Source organism: Saimiri boliviensis, chromosome 14 (assembly GCF_048565385.1).
Source record: "Saimiri boliviensis isolate mSaiBol1 chromosome 14, mSaiBol1.pri, whole genome shotgun sequence".
Lineage (NCBI taxonomy): Eukaryota > Metazoa > Chordata > Mammalia > Primates > Cebidae > Saimiri > Saimiri boliviensis.
Window position 1 is genome coordinate 87088653 of NC_133462.1, and position 21716 is coordinate 87110368.

General features: G+C 36.2%; 1 protein-coding gene across 5 annotated transcripts in view; it reads left to right on the forward strand.

The window, feature by feature from the left end:
• Positions 1-21716, forward strand: part of CHRM3 (cholinergic receptor muscarinic 3) — a 498515-nt gene that overhangs the window by 148833 nt on the left and 327966 nt on the right. For 4 of the 5 annotated variants that reach the window (XM_074385379.1, XM_074385381.1, XM_039464330.2 and 1 more), the window contains one exon: positions 1632-1740. The exons of the other annotated variant lie outside the window; for it this stretch is intronic. The gene's annotated coding sequence lies outside the window, so the exon portion shown is untranslated. The remainder of the gene's footprint in view (positions 1-1631; positions 1741-21716) is intronic. 5 annotated transcript variants of the gene reach the window in all.

Genomic DNA, 21716 nt, shown 5'->3' on the forward strand with positions numbered 1-21716 from the left:
TTCCAAAAATTTAAAAATGTAAAAACCATTCTTAGCTCACAGGCAACAAAAAAACTGGCAGTAGGGCTGGAGTTTGCCCACTCCTGCTCTGAGGAGTTTACTGTGGTGCTGCTTTTTCTGCAGAGTAAATTCGGATCTGACCATTAGAGTCTCCAAGCTGGCTGTCTTTCTGTAGCATCTCCAACCCAGAGCAGCTTTTCCTGGCTCCTAGTGATCATGCAGCTTCTCTGCCTGTTGACTTTGACTTCAATTTTCTCCCGCATTTGTGTCCTTCCCCCTGTGATCTAGGAAGGTGTGTAGGTGTTAAGTCCCGTTAGGAAGCCGTTATCTAATCTACAGGTAAAAGGTGGATTTTTTTTTCTTTCTGAAAAATGTCTTTATTATTTAACCTTTTTCTGTTTTTGAGAAATAGAATTCGATCTCTTAGTGAATTAAATTAAACTGACTGCTAACTAGTGTGTAATTTTTGGAATGAATATATTTGAACTTCATTCAAATGATATTTCAGATTATTCTTTTTCTTCTCCTGAGATTGTATCGCAAACAGAAAGATAACTTTGGCAAGTAAATTAAAGGAGGATTGACAAAACAAAAGTGTGAGTTAAGGCAAAAAATAGATGCCAATGCCTACTTTTGTTGTTGCTGTTCATTCATTCATTTACTCAGCACGTATTTGTATGTGCCAGGCACTATATTTCAAAGTGAGATCTCACTTTATATCTATCTTGACATACAAAGATGAGTGGAATACCATGCTTGTATTTTAGAGAACTACATGAGAGACCAAGAACCAATGAGATACATCTTTATGTAATATTCAATATCTGCTGGTCACATTGTAGAATGTGAAGCACAACTAATCATTGGAAGAAGGGTGTGCTCTGCATGGTCCACATGATATGGTAAACCAGCAGGTTCTATAGAGGGCAGACTCCTGGGCAAATTTCCTTACTCCTCTGAGTCTTTAAATCTGTAAAGCGAGACTACTACATTGCAGATTTATTGTGAAGACTGAATGAAAGTTATATGCATACATAGTGTAATGCTCAACACATAGGCCATAAACATTCACATCACAGGGTAAGTTTGGTTTTCTTGTCGATAAGCATATGGCTTTCTAGAAATGTTACATTGATTTACTGGTAAATTTACTTCTGAATCGGACATATTTATTGACTATGTAGTATGTTCCCATGGCTGTACTTCACATTGTTTGCAAAATGGAGGTGTTGCATACTCTCACTTATAGTAGGAGCTAGGCTATGGGGATGCAAAGGCATCTGAATGATCCTAATGGACATACATTGGAGATTCAGAGGGTTTGAGGAGGGTGAGGGATAAACCCTACCTATTGGGTACAATGTACACTACTCAGGTTATGGGTGCACTGATATCCTAGACTTCACCACTGTACAATTCATCCGTGTAACCAAAAACCATTTGTATTCTTAAAGCTAATAAAATAAGTACAGCAGCAACAACAACAGAGATATGTAGGTTAAGGTCTTCCTGTTGGGTTGCTTGTGAAACATCTTTTTATTATTATGTTACAGATTAGAAAGATAATCTTATGCAAATCATAAGAGATCGTACTTATTGACCGATTTTGTCATCTTTTGGTGTCTGTTTAGGTATGAACAGTAATGGCACATATTTTGGTTATGAGTCACGCAGTGGACTGTGGATTGAATGAACCATATCCATCCCCATCATGATGTACAACACAAAGTCTCCTCACTAGTAGGTATTTTTTACTTAATATTATTTACATGGTTATATGTTGAAATTTTCAACAGACTACCTACTTTTATAATGAAAAATGTGGAAAACACATGTATTTGTGTTGCTGGTACGATATATGGCTAGATTAGTCTATGTGTCAACCAATTGTAAAATGAAGACGCATGCTAAGCTGTATCAATTAGGTATAAGTATATAAGCATGGTAATTATGTGTACCTAGATAGATAGAATTTAGAAGTATAGAACATTCTCTCTTTTTTAACTGAAATTTTAAAATGTCACTGGACGGTTTTGATGTCTTCTGGTTAATATCATATAGATCTGGTGCCAATGTAAGCTTAAAACTTTTACCTAGTTTATACTTTGAAACAGTTTAATTTTATCATGTAGGATATTTGATGTGCTTCCACTTACGGATGCATCATATTAACAGTTGGTGTATGATATTTATGGTGTTATGGAAAGGGAATTAAATGCAGTCAGAAGATGTTAATTTTATTTCAACTCCAGCATTTGTCCTCAGACTATCCCCTAATCTCTAGGCCTCAGTTTCTTCATTTGAAAAATGAAAAGAATTGCTTCTGCTTTACCTAATTTATAAGATTCCATTCAAGGTCAAAAGAGGTAATGGACATGAAATTATTAGCTAACACTCAAACTCTGTAAAAATAAATGGTGTTATCTGTGGTCATCTGATGTCACTGTAGGGAGCTGGAAAAAGTTGTGACCATATTGTCTCTTCTAATTGATTAATACAGTCTTCTATTTTGTATGTTAGTTACCTAAGAGATAAATTATAAAATCATAATTAATTTTAATTTATGACCCAAAATAATTTTGTACCTTTGAGAAAATCATGTTTAAATGATACACGAGGAAACACATGTTTCTTACACACCCACACACACTAGTCCCCACCAACCATAAGGAATTTCTACTGCTGCTTCTCTCCAGCATGTTTACTCTTATTAGATTTTCTCTGTCACGTTTTACACATGAAGGCAAAGATACGTTAGATACTTCTTATGTGTACTTATAGTTTCAGGATACTAAGGAAACAACATAGGAATTTGGTGAGATAGTAAATATTATTTAAATACAGTATTTAATACCTTTGTTAACTAAACTCTTTTTCACATCTTCTATGACCATTCTCTTTAGCTAACAGAATACAGCTAGCCTGTTTAAAATGAACAACTGAAAATGTAATCTTAATATATTCAGTAATATTGAGAAAGACTTTTCCACTAAATTTAAACAAGTTATATAACCAGGCTTATGCAATGAAACTGGTTTGCAAATTCTAATTCCAGAAATTAGATATGATTTTCACTAGAAGGGCAGTGGTCTGTTACGTGAATAAAATTTTTGCAAATAAATGAAATAAAAATCTTAATAATAGATGACATAGTCACTGGCTAATATTGTAGCATATGAAGTCTGCAGGATCTATAGTCAGAGTGCCTGAGGTTGCAACCCAGTTCCACCATTTTGTAGCTTTGCAAAGCTGGACAAGTCATTTAACCTCTCTCTTTAGTTTGTATATTTGTAAAAATGAGACTAATAAAAAGAGATCTATCTTATTGTATAGGCTTGTTTATGGATTACATGAGTTAATATGGGCAAGTGTTTAGGAGCAGGGTGATACTTACTGAGTTATCAGTCAGTTCCCTGGGAAGTGTGGCATTATCATGATGAGCACAGATTTTAGAATCAGAAAGCCCTGGGTTCAAAGTCATTTATTAATTGTGAACTTTTCATAAACTTCAGTTTCTGATAAATAAAATAGAAATAATTATAATATACCCTTACTACCTTTGTTCAGATGGCTTAACACAGGATCCAAACAAGGAATGGTAGCTATCACCTTCGTCAGGCATTGTAAAGATGTAATTACAAATTATTATATAATATGATTTTAAAATAAAGTAAATCAGAGAACATCTGGATTTGAAAATATTCTTGCCATGTGTTATATTTAAAGGACTTTTATAAATGTTGCCAAGTATAAGATTTTTCTTGTTAGATTCAGAATTTCAAAAAAGACAAACAAATATTTAAATAAAACAACAAAATGTAAATATAGCTTGACTATGGAATACTGCTTTTTTTCTAAACAAACAAACAAACAGAAATTGGCTTCATTAGGCCAATCAAGGAATACTAGGTGATTTTTTTTTTTTTTAATTTTGGACTGTCACTATGTTTAAAATAACTTTTTTTTTTTTTTTTACAAGAGAGAAGGAGAGCAAAAATAAAGGAAGTATGAATGTAGAAAATGTTTCACAAAATGATGGGAGTAAGGGCTTGAACTTTCATAATCATGAGTTCTATATCAGAGGTATACTTGTTTTTATTATGAATCAACCTAAGATATTGTCCTTCGGGCTTACATTGGACAAAATTCAGTGGTTTTAATGGGTGACATTTTCCAAATGAGTCACAATTTGTTCCCAAGGTGGAAAGTACTGATAACTCAGGACAATATTTAGAGTCAAGAGCATGAGCCCATGTTTCACGTTTGTCTCTCTAGCTGAGCCAGTTGCTAGGCTGACATGTGTCACTCAGACCCGAAAGCCAAGACTTGTTCCTCACTTGTTCCTTTTAAAGCATCAAAACAATGACAGCGCTCGGTTCGTCCATCTCTGCATCCATCCATATCGGCGGTCAGAAACTCTTTCACATGTAAATTTAATCTGACTTATCGGACTTGCTTATATTTTGAATTGAAATGTTATCTATGACTGCTTTGCACACACCCATCTATTCTTCTTCTAGTTTATTTTTTCAGTAGCTTCAGCCTTTATAGTGTTTTCCCCTAATGAGGTTATTAGTGGCTATGGAGGAAGCTTTTGGGCATAAAGGGTTTTAGGGGTGTGTTTCTTGTTAAGAACCTATATGCCATGGACATGGGTACAGTCCTGGTTGCTGCTTTGCTGTCCCTCCATGGGGGCTTGTGTGAGAGCTACCCATGTAGCTGATGTTACGCTGTTCTGCTCTCCTAGGGTCTGCATTGTTCCATACTTCCACCCTTCAATGTGGCCAACATGCATGTCATGAAGTCTCATATCAGGATTTAGAATGTAATAAAAAGACAAAAGCAAGGTTATGGGGTTGGAAAGCCAGCCCCAATGTATTGTTAGTCTGCTTTCACACTGCTGATAAAGACATACCTGAGACTGGGCAATTTATAAAATAAAGAGATTTAATGAACCGACAGTTCCATGAAGCTGGGGAGGCCTCACAATCATGGTGGAAAGCAAGGAGGAGCAAGTCATATCTTACATGGAGGCCAGCAGGCACAGAGAGAGCTTGTGCAGGGGAGCTCCCCCTTATAGATCCGTCAGATATCGTGAGTCTTATTCACTATCTTGAGAACAGCACAGGAAAGACCTGCCCCCATGATTCGGTGACCTCCAACGAGGTTCATCTCGTAACATGTGGGAATCAAGATGAGATTTGGGTAGGGACACAGCCAAATCATATCTACTAACCAGACAGATTCTTGTGGATTTCTACTTATCTTTGTGGTTTATGGTCATTATATATATTTGTGATGTTTACCTGAACATCACAAATTAAGTTGTGTGTGTCTTTAGAAGTCTCCTTCTGGCATGGTGCAGTGGCCTGTAATCCCAGCACTTTGGGAGGCTGAGGTGGGCAGATTACTTAAGGTCAGAAGTTTGATACCAGCCTGGCCAACATGGTGAAACCCTGTCTCTACTAAAAATACAAAATAATAGGCTGGGCATAGTGGTTCACGCCTGTAATCCCAGCACACAAGGTCAGAAGTTCAAGACCTGCTTGGCCAATATGGTAAAACCCTGTCTCTACAAAAAATGCAAGAATTAGCCAGGTGTGGTGGCATGAGCCTATAGTCCCAGCTACTCAGGGGGCTTAGGCAGGAGAATCACTTGAACCTGAGAGGCAGAGGTTGTAGTGCACCAAGATTGTGCCACTGCACTCCAGCCTAGGTGACAGAGAGAGACTCCATCTCAAAAAAAAAAAAAAAAAAAAAAAAAATTCTCCTAAAGGAGACTGATTAAGTCCAATGTCTATCTGATACTACTTAAATGAGAATCTCTAAAAACTAGAGCAGACTGACCCATTTCATTCAATACCACAGGGCTAGACTATGGAGCAGACATGAGATATTCAGACCTGAAGTCTATCTGATGTAATTTCGAGACATGAAATAGATGAAATCTTTATTACAGTGGGATTCTGAAAATAGGCGCTAACTTTACACATAACATAATCAGAGTAAAGGGAAGAGTGTAAATCTAGGAACAGAGTTGTGAATGAGCAGGCCGTATTGTGGGCCAAGCAGGGAGTGAGTCGTTTAAGAACAGAGCCTGCTCAATGGTGACTGGAAGTGGAATCAACGAGCTGTAAATTTCCCGGAGAGGTGTATGTGACCCTCTCTCATGTGTCGGCTCCCAACCTCCTCCACCTCCTTGCTGACCAAGCCCCACCTAGAAGCACCAAGCCTTACCTGCATGCCATAATCCCACGGACCTCCCTGTGCTTACATGTACTGTCCATTAATCAAACGCATGTTCTTTCTTCCAAACTCAGTTTACAGGCACTGTCATCTGTGAAACTTCCTTAATCTTCCCCCTACAATTCACTGTTTCTTTTTCTTCTCCTTTGTACCATATGCATCCCTCTATTGTAAATCATGCTCACTTATTTTGCAATGATTGGTTGCTGTACCAACTATTTCACTATGGTGCTAGCTTGTTGAGGATACTTCCTGTCTTGTTCATCCTTGTTATTCCTGAGTCCAGAACTCAACCAATAGTTACTGATAAAATTAATAATCCAAATGATTAATGAAACATTTTGTCCTTAGATTGCACAATAAATAATTGCATTTGGCATGTTACAAAGATTTCTATGAAATGTCTTTCATTATGTATGTTATTTTAAAATTGTTATTAAATCTGTAAAAACAATGACCAGAAAAAATGAAAAGTGGCAACTTTAATCTGTCATGATGTTCATATCATTTTAAGTATTTTTAGTGAAAGATGACAGGAGTTTTGAAAATGTATATGTGACTCTACTGCCTTCTTAATTTATCATTAAGCTTTATTGGTTGGTTGATTGATTGATTGGTGTCCCTGGGTGGGCTGGAAAATTTGATTTTTAGAACAGCATTTCAACAATAATAAGAAATTTTCTGACCTCATGTTAACTGAAAGTAGAATGACTGCCCTGAGTTAGTAAGAAAAATATTTTTAAATAGTTCTTAAGGTTTTCTTTTATTGTAGTAACTGTTACATTTCTTTTTATTGCTTTTGTTCAATACTCCAGGCTTGAATTCATCACTGTTTTTAAAGTATACATATTAAAGCCTATTTACATAAATATAAAACACATACATGCTGTATAATTTATATGTATACTTCATATATCCAAGGAAGGCACCTACCAATAATCATTTGGAAAGGTGGACCATGTGTATAAATTTTATTCTTTTTTTTTTTCTTTTTTTGAGACAGAGTTTCATTCTTATTACCCAGGCTGGAATGCAATGGTGCAATCTTAGCTCACCACAACCTCCACCTCCTGGGTTCAAGCAATTCTCCTGCCTCAGCCTCTTGAGTAGCTGGGATTATAGGCATGCACCACTATGCCCAGCTAATTTTCTATTTTTAAGAGACCAGGTTTCTCCATGTTAGTCAGGCTGGTCTCGAACTCCCTACCTCAGGTGATCCTCCCGCCTGACCTCCCAAAGTGCTGGGATTACAGGCATGAGTGACTGTGCCTGGCACATGTTATCATTCTTGTAGGTTTAAGCTATTTGTTTAAAAATGGAGTGAAAAGTAACTGAACCAAAATAAAAGCTCTCTATGTCAATAAAGGCTTAACTAATCATCACTCAGAAAAGGACTTAAAATTGTTTAATTTAAATGTTTATCTTGAATTGTGCCCTTTTAACTGGAATTTTATCATACAATTTTAACATGAAAGATCATTCAGTCTACTAAAACAGTGTTTTAACACCTGATGCCCATCTTTGTTGCTTGCTGTATACCAGTCATATACAATGAAGTCACCATGGGCTAAGGAGGTAGAGTTATAAGCAGCAAAAATTGTGTCAAGCCACTCAGATTTCACAGATGGCTGTAGATAGGTAACTGTAAAGCATTAAACTAATAAAGATAATTTTTAAGAGAGACAAATAGGTGATAGGTTACTCCAGTTTTCAGCACATAAGCTATTGTAGATTAACATCTATCAAGCAAAAATCAGTAATGTTTAAATGAACCATAAATGCCATATCAAGAAAATTCATCCAGTTGTGTAACCAGAAATATAATAGAATTATGTAGGTATTATCACATTATTAAAGCTTGGATATGCTCAAGTAACTATGGCAATATAGCAATAATAAGTATCATTGAGGGAAATATGGCTATTTCTTTATATATATTTAATATATGATATATATTCTATTATATATCATCTATTTCTGCTATGGATAGGTGATATATACCATATTATATATAAAAATTTTATATAATTTATATATATATATATATATGTGTGTGTGTGTGTATCTTAACAATAAGCTCAATGCAGCCTCAACCTTTTGGGCACAAGTGATCCTTTCACTCCAGCCTCCAAAGTAGCTGGGACTACAGGTTCATGCTCCACACCCAGCTAATTATTTTTTTTTAATTAAGTGAAACAGGGATTTTTTTTTAATTAAGTGAAACAGGGTTTCACTTAATTGCCCAGGCTGGTCTTCATATCTTGGGTTCAAGGGATCCTCCCTTCTTGGCTTCCCAAGGTTTTGGGATTGTAGGTGTGAGCCACCAGGCCCAGCATGAAATAAATATTTTTTATTGTTTCAAAAGCTAACACTTGACAAAACACCTGCTTGTTTTCTGATACCTTTATAAGTCTCTATTTTATGCATTTGAAGATGAACATTTCTGGATTACACTGAAGAGAGTGGTTATGAGGGGTGATTGGGGCAGAAAATGTGAGCACTCTGAGACCTAAAGGGGGAAAAAATTGTTACCCTTTCAGCAAAGAAAGAAAAACAACTCCCAATATTTTAGTTCTTTGATCAACATTTAAGTCTTCTCTGTGCTGAAACATGGAGCAACATCGAAGTGTTGCGCTTATATTATTTAATCACATGGAAGTTTGGTTATGGAACTAGAGTCATTGATTTATATACATTACTTTATTAGAAATATAATCTGGCATGTGCACTTGAGATCTTGTGACACAGAAGGTGGGACTCTGCTTCAGAGGCAGAGCTCAGACACCAGAAACATGAGGACTTGCTAAAACAGGAATGGGGCAGAAGGAGCTTTCCATAAGGCACACCTACCAGAGTGCTCTGTCAGTTTACCATTGCCATGGCAATGGTTACTACCCCTTTCCATGGCAGTGACCAGACAACCTGGAAGTTACTACATTTTTTCTAGAAATTTGTGCATAAACTGCCCCTTAATCTGCATGCAATTAAAAGAAGCATTCAATCATATTCAATAAATATGATTGAAGAACTGCCCTGAACTGCTGCTTTATGACTGTGGGGAGCTTTACTCTACACGAGCAGTCATGCAGCTGTGATGCTACCTCTTCAGTAAAGCTGTTTTCTTCTACCCTACCACCAGTTTGCCTTTCAATTATTTCCTGGGTGAAGCCAAAAACCCTCATGTGCTAAGCCCCAATTTGGAGCTCACCTGTCCTGCATCAAAAGGAACAATTCAAAAATTGGGAAAACTGTCACTCATGCAATGTGCTGAGACAGTTTTCCAACTGAAAAGTAAATCAATTGTTTTTAAGTGATTTTTGGAGGCAATATAGTGATCTCTTTATTGAGCTGAGCCAGTAAATAGGTGTCAAATTCTGTTTGCTATATTGCAATGACAGACGAAGTAGTCAATTCCTGTTGGAGGAAATGAGAAACATTAACTATGCATGTACCTTTACAAATACGTCTTTTTCTTTCCATGAAGCACATACTCATGTTTGAAAACATTTTACTGTTAGGTTTTCTGAATACATTATTTTAGTGGCTTTCCAAAATCAAGATTATTCAACTTTCATGCCATTGACATAAAAATCAATGCTTAATACATAAATGAGCCATTAAAGATTTTCAGAGTCACTCCTGACAATTTGTCTCATTTTAGCTTTTTTTTAAAAAAAATATAGATTAAAAAAATAATATAGTCAAATGATAATGTCTCATGGTTTTTTAGCAATGGGACAACACAATGTTGAGGTAGAGAAACACAAATAGCATCTCAAGGTTAATTTACCCTTTTTTTCCACTACTTCACACAGAAAGCAAATATTAAAAAACGTTCATCACCAGGCCAGTGGCTCACTCACGCCTGTTATCCCAGCACTTTGGGAGGCCAAGGTGGGTGGATCACAAGGTCAGAAGATAGAGACCATCCTGACTGACATGGTGAAAATCCGTCTCTACTAAAAATGTAAAAAATTTAGCCGGGAATGGTGGCGTGTGCCTATAGTCCCAGCTGCTTGGGAGGCTGAGACACGAGAATCCCTTGAACCTAAGAGGTGGAAGTTGCAGTGAGCCAAGATTGTGCCACTGCTCTCCAGCCTGGGGGACAGAGTGAGACTCCATCTCAAAAACAAAACAAAACAAAAAAACTTTGCCAAAGTGAAAATTATTGACAAGAATTGTTGGATTTCTACCCTAAGTACTAACAACCTGCAAAATGTAGCAGTCTAAAAACAGAGTAGGTAAAGCTCCAGGTCAATTCTCATACTCCTAATACTAAACCTGTTAAAACACATTAAACAGATTATTGTAATGACAGGGGCCTCCTCAACCTAGGAATACATCAACAGCCTCCCCATAGAAGAGGCACATAAAATAAGTTTCAAGACAGAAATGGTAAAAATCTCTGACAAGAAGAACTCATTATTTATAAAGAGTTCCAAATTGTTAGTTAATTTCAGCTTTGTTGTTAACTTTCTCAAGGAGAGTAACACAAAGCAACATATGTAGAAGAAAGCAAATACACGTTAGTTAAATGGAATTGAATTGAATTGAATGATGCTTCTATTTAGTTATTGATTTGGGGGGACATTAGTTACAAGCTCAGAATAAATACATAAAAGGGTTTTTTTTAATTTTAAAAAGTAACTGGATCATGGACTTTAATCTCATTCTTTCATTCATGCATGAGGCTAAGAGACCCTCCAGGGCTCTGCTGAGAAGTGTAAAAGCCTATTTAAGTAGGTCAGAGAGTTACTTTCTTTTGCTCTGATTCTGTTTGCCTGCAGATTTGATCAAGGCAACCGGATTGCATTGCTCCTGACACCTCTACTCCTGTGCTCAGCTGGCTGCTGGACAAAACTAATCTTTACATCTGAGTTCTCTGTCAGTGTTGTTCAAACCTCCTTTAAAACTATCTTCTTTGCCTTGCTATGATTACTATTTGGCTCTGAGGCTTCATACTTCAACTATGGCAATAAATCTTTTAATGGTCTCTCCGATCCTTGTGGTCATTCCCCTTGCCACTGGGGACTGCTCTAACACACCTCTGAATATTTTGTTCTCCGTGTAAATGTCTCTCTCTTTATCTCAACATCAAAATCCAGACACATTATTTTGTTTCGTGTTCTTTTATCTTATGTTCCGGGGTGCGTGTGCGGGATGTGCGGGTTTGTGTTACATAGGTCAATGTGTGCCATGGTGCTTTACTGCACCTGTCAACTAACCACCTAGATATTAAGCCAGGCATGCATTAGCACTTTTCTCTATTGTTCTTCCCCACTGCTCCAACTCCCCGACAGGCCCCAGTGTGTGGTGTTTCCTTCCCTGTGTCCATGTGTTCTCACTGTTTAGCTCCCACTTATAAGTGAGAACAATGTGGTGTTTGGTTTCTGTTCCTGCATTGATTTACTGAGGATAAGGCCTTCCAGCTTCATCATGTCCCTGCAAAGGACATGATTTTGTTCCTTTTGAGGGCTGCATAGTATTCCATGGTATATATATGTACCACATTTTCTTTATCCAGTCTATCATTGATGGGTATTTGGATTGATTCCATGTCATTGCTATTGTGAATAGTGCTGCAAAGAACATATGTGTGCATGTGTCTTTATAATAGAATGATTTATAGTCCCTTGGGTTATATAACCCGTAATGGAATTGCTGAGTCAAATGGTATTTCCAGTTCTAAATCTTTGAGGAATCACCAGAAGTCTTCCACAATGGTTTAACTCACATATTTCCAGCAACAGTGTAAAATCGTTCTTATTTCTCTGCAACCTCACCAGCATCTCTTGTTTCTTGACTTTTTAATAATTGCCCTTCTGACTGGCATGGCATGGTATCTTATTGTGGTTTTGGTTTTCATTTCTCTAATGATCAGTGATGTTAAGCTTTTTCTTTATATGATTGTTGGCTGCCTGTATGTCTTCTTTTGAGAAGTGTCTGCTCATGTCCTTTGTCCACTTTTTAATGGGATGTTTTTATATAAATTTGCTTACATTTCTTATAGATTCTATATATTAGCCTTTTTTCAGATGGATAGATTGCAGAAAGCCCTAACACTGGAACTGGGGCAGCATCCTCCCCAGTGAAACGTTTTCAGCTCTTTTGTCTTTCAGGGCTGGCTCGTGTTCTCTTTGCCTATAATGCCTTTCCCTCTCTACCTGGAAACTGTCTACTCATCCTTTAATATACAGATCAAAAGTTTTTGCCTTGTGTAAGAATTATGAGTCACCTGTGTCAGCTTCTTGGTTTATTTACTAAGTATTTAGCAAATAAAACTGAAAACAATCACTGTATGTTGACTCTCCTGTCCCTAACTGGTCTCTGAGCTCCTCTTACATATATATTGCTGATTTTCCTTTGTCACCCTAGATAGATGCTTTCACAGGGAAAGGCACGTGAAAGATACTCAATAAATATAGATTGAGTGAATGTTTATGCCCGGAAACATCTAGAGTATCTGCCAATCCTTTTCCACTCCTTAACCACTCACATAAGCTTTTGCTAGACTTGCAATAAGTATAACACAAATGTATATATTTTTAATTTATTGTACTTTAAGTTCTGGGGTACATGTCCAGATTGTGCAGGTTTGTTACACAGGTATACACGTGCCATGGTGGTGGTTTGCTGCATCCATTGCCCCGTCATCTACCTTAAGTATTTCTCCTAATGCTATCTCTCCCCAATCCCCACACCCCCCGCTATTCCTCTCCTAACTCCCCTCCCACCAGGGCCCAGTGTGTGATGCTCCCCTCCCTGTGTCCATGTGTTCTCATTGTTCAACACTCACTTATGAGTGGAGAACATGCAGTATTTGGTTTTCTGTTCTTGTGTCAGTTTGCTGAGAATGATGCTTTCCAGATTCATCCATGTCGCTGCAAAGGAGATGAACTCATCCTTTTATGGCTGCATAGTATTCCATGGTGTATATGTGCCACATTTTCTTTATCCAGTCTACCATTGATAGGCATTTGGGTTGGTTCCAAGTCTTTGCTGTTGTGAACAGTGCCACAATAAACATACATGTACATGTGTCTTTATAATAGAATGATTTATGATCCTTTGAGCTTATACCCAGTAATGGGATTGCTGGGTCAAATTGGATTTCTAGTTCTAGATTCCTGAGGAATCATCACACTGTCTTCCACAATGGTTGAATTAATTTACACTCCCACCAACAATGTAAAAGCTTTCTATTTCTCCACATCCTCTCCAGCATCTGTAGTCTCCTTATTTTTTAATGATCGCCATTCTATCTGGCATGAGGTGGTATCTCAATGTAGTTTTGATTTGCATCAGAAATGTTTTGCACAACAGTTATCTCTTATCACTTTCCCTTTGACTTCCTCACTGTAAGTCTATGAGTCTTATAAACTGTGAAAAGGTCATACTAGCAAAGCAGGCTGTCTCTATTATTCACAGTCTGTAGGAGCCGTTGGTGACCAACTGATGCTCTGAGCCTGAGTCAGGATCATATTTCTTGGGTTCATCAGTTTATTTGTCAGCTTGAGTATCTCTACAGTGTACTTCCTAAAAATGTGTTCTGATATGCCCTTGAACACTTACTTAAATCTTTGCTTTTTAAAATGGAATCTTGCCTTTCAGCTTAACCTTGAGCATATAAAACACATTTTCCCTAATTGCTTCATTTCAATCAAAAATATTTAATCGAATGCCAACAACTGACAGTTCAACCACTACATCAAAGTTTAAACCCAAATTCTGAGGGGCTAATTTTTAAAATATCAGATATGCCTCATAAGATTTCAGGGAAAGTTAGGATGAATTTCAAGAGAGCCTGATTGCTTTAACTGCAAAAATAAGAGATTATTATTAGTTGTAAGAAGCTGGCCAACATTTCTTATACCTGAATTGATTAAATAGTTTCATTTCATTAGATGATATGAGAACCTACAACTTATCAAGGAAACATATTGCATTAATTATATATGTATATCCAATTGCAATTGTATAGTATAATAACTATACCACTGGAGTTCCAGAATTAATTCCCTGTCCAGGATCTTACCCTTCTCGTTATTGTAGGGCAGAATTCTTGCACAATTGATCATTTCCAAGGTGTTAACAAAATTAACCTTTCAGGCGAAACAATACATTGTATGGCTATTGTCCATTTATTTGGGGATTGACAGCAGTGGATATCACGTTGCACTTTTTCAAATAAATTTCATTGTGATAGGCGGATTGACTACATACCACTTATTCATAATAAAACCTACAAATGATGAAGTGTGGCATTTTGTGTGCAAAATTCTCTGGGGCAAAACATGTACGGGTGTGAAACAGGAAAAATATTGAGAGATTTTTGTTTGACAAATATTTTTAAAGGCCACTATTTAAGCAAATTAATTACAAAATATTCCAATGCTTTCATATTCTCAATAACTTTACAATAATATTAAGAAATTAAGTGAAATATTGTTAAAGTATTTTTGCTAACTCTTTAATGTCTTCAGCTATTTTATTGTAACTCATGGGCTGATATTTTTTAATGGTATTTGCTTTTATGGTCGTTAATTTTTCCGTGTTTTCTAATCTTGAAAATATAAAAAAATGCAAAAACAATTCAAAACACCTATAATATCACCACTGAAAAACTCCAAAGTAATTCTTACAAATATTTTTATACTTTAGACTTAGGAAAATGATACATCTTATACAAATATGGGATCACATTGGTCATACCTCTTCATAGTATAACAATACATTGCCATTTTTACATTTCTCTAAGTATTATTCTAAAACTTACTTCCAAGGATATGTAACATTGTCTTGTATGAATGCACCCACGTTTATTTATCCCATAGTTTTGTTTCATTCATTCTGTATTGCAACTTTAAGTATATCCTTGCATGTAAATCTTTGACTATATCTGGGTCCATTTTCCCCATATGTCAGCTCCATCCATGACCTCTGAAATTCAGCTTCCACAACAAGCATGGCATCTTTACTTGAATGCCTAAATTAACATGTCCAAAACAGAACTCTAGGTTTTCCCACACCACCCCCAAACTTGTTTCTCCCCCATCTGTCTCGTCTCTCTTTCCCAGCCTTCACTCCTTCCCCAGATCTAGGCAAAAGCCTAGGTGTTATTTTTCTCCTTTCTTCATTCCCCACATTCAGTTCCTCAGTCAGTTTCATTGAATCAGTTTCAGAATACATCCTACATCTTCCCCCTTCCTTGTGACTCTCCAGGCACCATCTGGTTCGTCTCAACTTGCCTGGACCAGTGTAGGTAGTAACCTTTCACTGGTTGTCCACAGGGCCACTCTTTTGCTGTCCTTAATCAGTTATCTGCAGAGTGGTTAAGTGATTGTTCAAAACAAGAAATCCTGTTAACGTAACATGACATTAACGAAACATAACACTCCTTTGCTTAAAATCGTACAGGGGCTTTGAAAATACCTTAATAAAATCTATACTCTGTTTTGTGGCTTGCAGGGTGCCGTATGGCCATTGCCTAGAACTTCCCTTTCATCTCCTCTCACCTTCCTCTTTCACTGCATATGTAATCTACCAGACTGGCTTCTCCTGGTCCTCGTGGGCTGAGATGCTCTCTCAGATTGTGGCTGCCTCTTGTTTTTTTGTTCAGAATTCGCTGAAGTGCCATCTCCTCTTAGCAGCTTCCTGCCTATTGAGTGTGAAATGAGCGCCCTCATCATTCTTAAACATAGTTTTACATTTTGGTCTCTTCATAATGAGTATTACATATTAATAACAGATAATAGTGTATTTAGTAGATACTATTAATATCATCTATAGTGACAGATAATCCAAAGATTACTATTAATGCCATCTATGAATAGAGAATATTAATGATTATAATTATTTATCATACAGGTCCTCATTAGCATGTAAACTCTATGAAAAGGAGAAAATTCCTGGACTCTTGCTCACTCTCTTCTCAGAACCTAGAAACGTCCTAATCACGTAGTAGACATTAAATATTTACTAAATGAGAAAATATATCCTTGAAGATTTAATTCTATAAATTGTGTGAACGGAATTTCTTGGTTACAATTTTTTTTTTTAGTTTTTTGCTTTTTAGTTTACCATCTCTATCCTTCCAAGATACCCGTTTTTTCCCCCATCATCCATTGTATGGGAGAGCCAGGGCTGCCACACCTGCTGCCCATCCTTGCATACATAAATTTTCCTTAGACAGTTCAGGATACAACGTTTGACCATTGTTTTAATGGTCATGTTGGCATCTAATAATAAGGCCAAAACGTTTTGGAATTTGAGACATCTTTCTCATCAGCGGCCACAGTCATTTCTGATCATGTACCCATGCAGGCCATGGATACATACCTGATGACTTTTAAAAGCAAAGGGGAAGGGAAAAAAAGACTCTTTATGAAGATTATGTTAGAGACCATACCGAGTTATGTGTTTTTTTACACTTAAGTATTTGCACATTTTTGAGACATTTGATTCCTCATAACAACTTTACAAAATGGATAAGAGATATTATCCCCCTTTTCATGTAAAGAGCTGGATTCTGAAAGGTTATGCCTCATGGTGCCAATAAGTGATAGAACTGAAATCTACAGTCAGGTCTGGTGGATGCCAAAGCCCAAACTGCTAACCCTTTGCCATAAAAATAAAAGGTTTGCCTCTGTCATTTCTGTCATTCAAACTTCCTGAGACTTAATGATTAGGTCTTAATGTATTTGCTGAATAGTGGTATTCTATTTAAATTATTTTTAAAAAAACAAGCCCTATTCATTTTTTTTAAAGGACTTAGGTTTTTTACCATATAAAGAAAAATGTCACAGGTAGTGAAATGGGATAAACTGAAATTCATCATGTATATAGACAAAGAAACAGTACACAGCTGTTGGGAGTTTCAATTCAACAAACCTTTTATTTATGCCATTAATATAATCATTATTATAATTCACACCAATGGAATTTATATTGTCCTCTAGAAATGTTTACAGCTTCAGAGGTTTTACTGCCTTCTCAAGAACAGTGTTTTCTTTATTCCGAAGTTGATGTAGGGCAACAAGGAAAGAGACCACCAAGAGGTACATCCAGGTGTACATTTTTTTCTCTTAGTTTATATAATCAAAATTTATTTGTTTCTAAGAATAGGGAGATCATCACAGAAAAGGTTTACCCCAAGTCGGGAAGATGAAGTCATCTCAGAGTGGGCGTAAAATTGCTTAAAGCTTCTCAGATAGCCACCTTAATAGTGATTTCTCAGAATGTCCCTAAAATGACCAATATTTGGGAACACGAAAATTTTTTTTCAATAATCATGAAGAATTTTTCAATAATCATCAAGAATTCTAAATGTGTTCACAGAATCTAGTTTTTTTTTTTTTTTTTTGTACTACAGCAGTTATCTGTTTCAAGAGAAGGAGACAAAATTTCAGTGGAAAAGTTGTGCTTTGTGACTTTAACTAAAGAGATGTAGGCAGAACGAACCAAGGGGGTCTCTCTACGTATGGTTACTTTGCAGAGGTAAGTGCTCATCTGGCGAGAGGCTATTTGTAGGAAGCTAATTTAGGGAAGAAACAAAGAGTTGTGAAAAATGAGGAAATCCTGCTGGGGAAAAAAAAAGCATGGCAAGATCACATGAAATAGGAGTTTTAGAGTAATTTACTATTCTAGGATATCCAGCAGCTGGTTTATGAACACTGAAATAAGGACAGGAAATCGTTCATGCTGACTTTCCTGTAACAGATTTCTGTAAAAATTTAATAGCAAAAATAATTTTTAGAAGCTCAAGTTTTTTGATATTTTCAACACTGCTTAATGAGACAATGCATATATTTTTAACTTTAGTTACTTAGACATTTTGGTAGAATCAAGAATTTTGAATCAAGATAAGAGGAAACAAATTTCTGCTTATTCATAAAACATGTATTGAACTCAAAACTTAGTTTTGCAGAGTAATGAAGATTTTTAGCTAAGCATTGAGAAAATAATAAGCCTAATGTGAAGTAGTACATATATTACATTTTGTAAAACCGCATTTAATTTTTCCAAATAAGGAAATAGAAGAACTGATACAAATAAGAGATAGGATATCCAAAAGATAAAAGAACTGGAATGGAAATAGTAAACATACTTAAATCACACAATTTAAAATTATGTCCAATTTTAGGGATTAGATAATATTAGGGATTAGAGGGAATCTGGAAGAATATTTTAATGGAACTAATTATGTATGTGAGGATTATCTTTTTATTTTAATTATTCCAATATATTTGTATGTAATATCTTTATAAAATATCACGAATAAAAAGATTTCTGTTTTCTTTAGTGATACAGAGAAATTAATTATTCCATTCAAAATACTACATAAGGATTTAAAACTATTTTCCAGTCTATGGTTATTAATAGAACCATATATCTTAACCACAGCAACTAAATACATCTTTTGGGTAACAAATTGTATTTTTCATTGGGATTCTTGCCTTTCTCTTACTCCAGAGTCATTAAGGAGATACAGCTAGGAAAAAGTATGTGAAAACACTTTTAAAGAATATATCACTTTTCAAATAAGATTCTCCTTGATCCTAAGTTACATTTGAAGTTTGGAAGGGAAAAATAATAAAATGCCATGTATCTATTGCCTATTGTTACTGTAACAAAAAATGGCTAATTTGGTGGCTTAAAATGGCAGAAATTTATTCTAACAGATCTGGAGTGCAGAGGCCAAAATCAAGTTTTTCTTTATTAATTTTTTTAGTATACTTTAAGTTCTGAGGTACATGTGCAGATCGTGCAAATTTCTTACGTAACTATACACATGTCATGGTGGTTTGCTGCATCAAAATCAAGTTTTTAACAGGGCTGCGCTCCCCCTGGAGGTTCCAGGGGGAGAATGTTTCCTTGTCGCTTCTTGCTTCTCATGGTTGCTGCATGTCTTGGCTCCTGACTGTATCACTCCAGACTCTGCCTCCATATTCAATATTGCTTCTCCCTCTTATGAGAATAGACATGAGGACCCTCAGGGACCACTTGAATAGTTCAGGATAATCCCCCCATCTCAAGATCCTTAATTAATTACATCTTCAAAGACCCTTTTTCCAAATAAGCTTAACATTTATAAATTCTAGGGATTCGGATCCCTAATTAATTTTTTTTTAAGTATAGACTGGGCTTGCTATACTGTTCAGGCTGGTCTCGAACTCCTAGGCTTAAGCGATTCTCCTACCCTGTCTCCCAGAGTGCTACAGCACTCTGAGATAATAGGACCATTTCTCATCTTATTGAGTGCTGGAATATATAATCTCCTATCCTCAAGTAGTTTAAATCTACTACAGTATGAGGACCATATTGAAATGTAGAGCTACCATGACTGTAATAGTGCAGGAGGGAAGGTATTTTGGGTGAAAATAATAGCTTTTTACCCCAGATACTTCATCTGGTCTCAATTACTGAAGTCATACTATAAAACTCTGTTGTTCTGTGCTAATTAAATGTAGGAATAAATTTTTAAATGTTTCAGCAAAAATACATTTCTTTTATTAGGAGTTTATTTTATAAGATTTCTTGACACATTTTGCTTCAGTTGTCCTTGTGATGTGTATTGGAAGCAGTTTAGAATGCTTACATTTAGTCTTTTGTTCACAATCAGATGCATAATTCTCTTTGTTTTGTTTCTGGTTATAATTTTCTTCACCTTCAGGAAATTTGTTAACATGGTAAATTAATTAAGAAGATAAGATAACAGCTCTGATCTGGTCTTGTTTTATATCACTTCCAGTAGAGAAAATGTTATGTGTTAAAACAACACATAATCAAAACAGTTTTCATTCCAAGCATCTTTTTGTTGTTGTAGTTGTTTTTGAGGCAAGTCTTCTGTTCAGTTGCCCAGTCTCGAGTGCAGTGGTATGATCATGGCTCACTGCAGCCTTTAGCTCCTGAGCTCAAGTAATCCTTCCACCTCCTGAGTAGCTAGGACTAGGGGCATGTGCTCTGATCCTGGATAATTTTTTTTTTTTAAGTATAGACAGGGCTTGCTATACTGCCCAGGCTGATCTCGAACTCCTAGGCTTAAGCAATTCTCCCGTCCTGTCTTCCAGAGTGCTGGGATTGCAGGCGTGAGCCATCACGCCGGGCCTCCAAGCATCCTTAATTTTTATTCAGCAGCATGTCTGCAAGAGCAGACCAAGCTATAGATATTAATGTGAATCCGTAGATTATGTCATTGTATCTGTTATTATGTTAACCAGTTTAAGTGAATTATCAATGTCCAGCAAGACATTACGCACTGTGGAATGCATTCCACTGGCAATTTATCATGGTAATAGGAGGTGGAAAAGGCATATTATTTCCTTAAGTGGCAGCAATTCTACCTGCTAATGGAAAGGGAAAATGTTGTTATTGAAACACATTGTATCTTTTGTATCAGAGTCTTTCAACTTTCCTTAGATGTCTAGTTTTAGATCCTTTTGATTCAAGCTCTTCATTGTGTGTTTATTTCCTTTCAAGAATCATTGAGACCTAGGTTATTTGTTATCTTACATCGCTGTGAAATACTTTGGGACATTAATTCTCTGAAAGATATGAAAAATTCTCCTAGGCATATAAGTTTGGAGGAAATTTTGAGCCATATTCTTTGACTGAACTTTCATGGGGAAATGTTTCCAGTTCAGCATTGCAGTTTAGGACTTCCGGCACCACCAAGCGAGCTGATGCCGAGAAAAAGCAAGGCTATCTCATGATTAGACACACAATTCCTTTCACTGATCACAAATACATATTCATATGATGGGGCCGGGTGCCAGTGTATTCAAAATGATAAATTCATAAATTCATTGCAGAAATTTACCAAATTAGTATAGAGTTAAATTACCTAAATCTGGATCTTTATTTCATAATGACCAGGACGGCTTATTCTAATAAAACCATCATTGTGTTTGAATGATTTAATGGTGCAATCATAGATTTCAAAAGTATCTCAAGAACTTAAATTAATACAATTTTATGATTACTCTTTCCTAACCATAAACAAAATGGCAACTACCCTATTAAAATATTTAAGAATTACTGTTATGGGTTGTTTAATCTATCTATTAACCTCTCTAGAACTTCATTAAAACTGGTAAGCTGGTGCAGTGGCATCCACCTCAAGTCCTCACTATGCTGGAGGCTAAGGTGGGAGGATCACTTGAGCCCATGGATTCAAGAAGTCTGGTCTAGGCAGCAGAGTAAGATCATATCTAAAACAACAACAACAACAAGAAGCTTGTAAAACTGACTGGTAAGCTCTCTTTGGGCACTTGATTTCTCATTTCAGAAAATAGCTTGATAAAATCGTGTGTTATGCAGTTACAATTTTCTTTCTCAATATGCCAGATACATTATTTTTCAGAATGGTAGATGCATTCTTTCTCAATACAACAATATGGTAGATATGCAGGTAGAAACAAAACAACATTTATTTTGACTGTAACCTACTGGTTTTAGGTAAAAACTTGTAG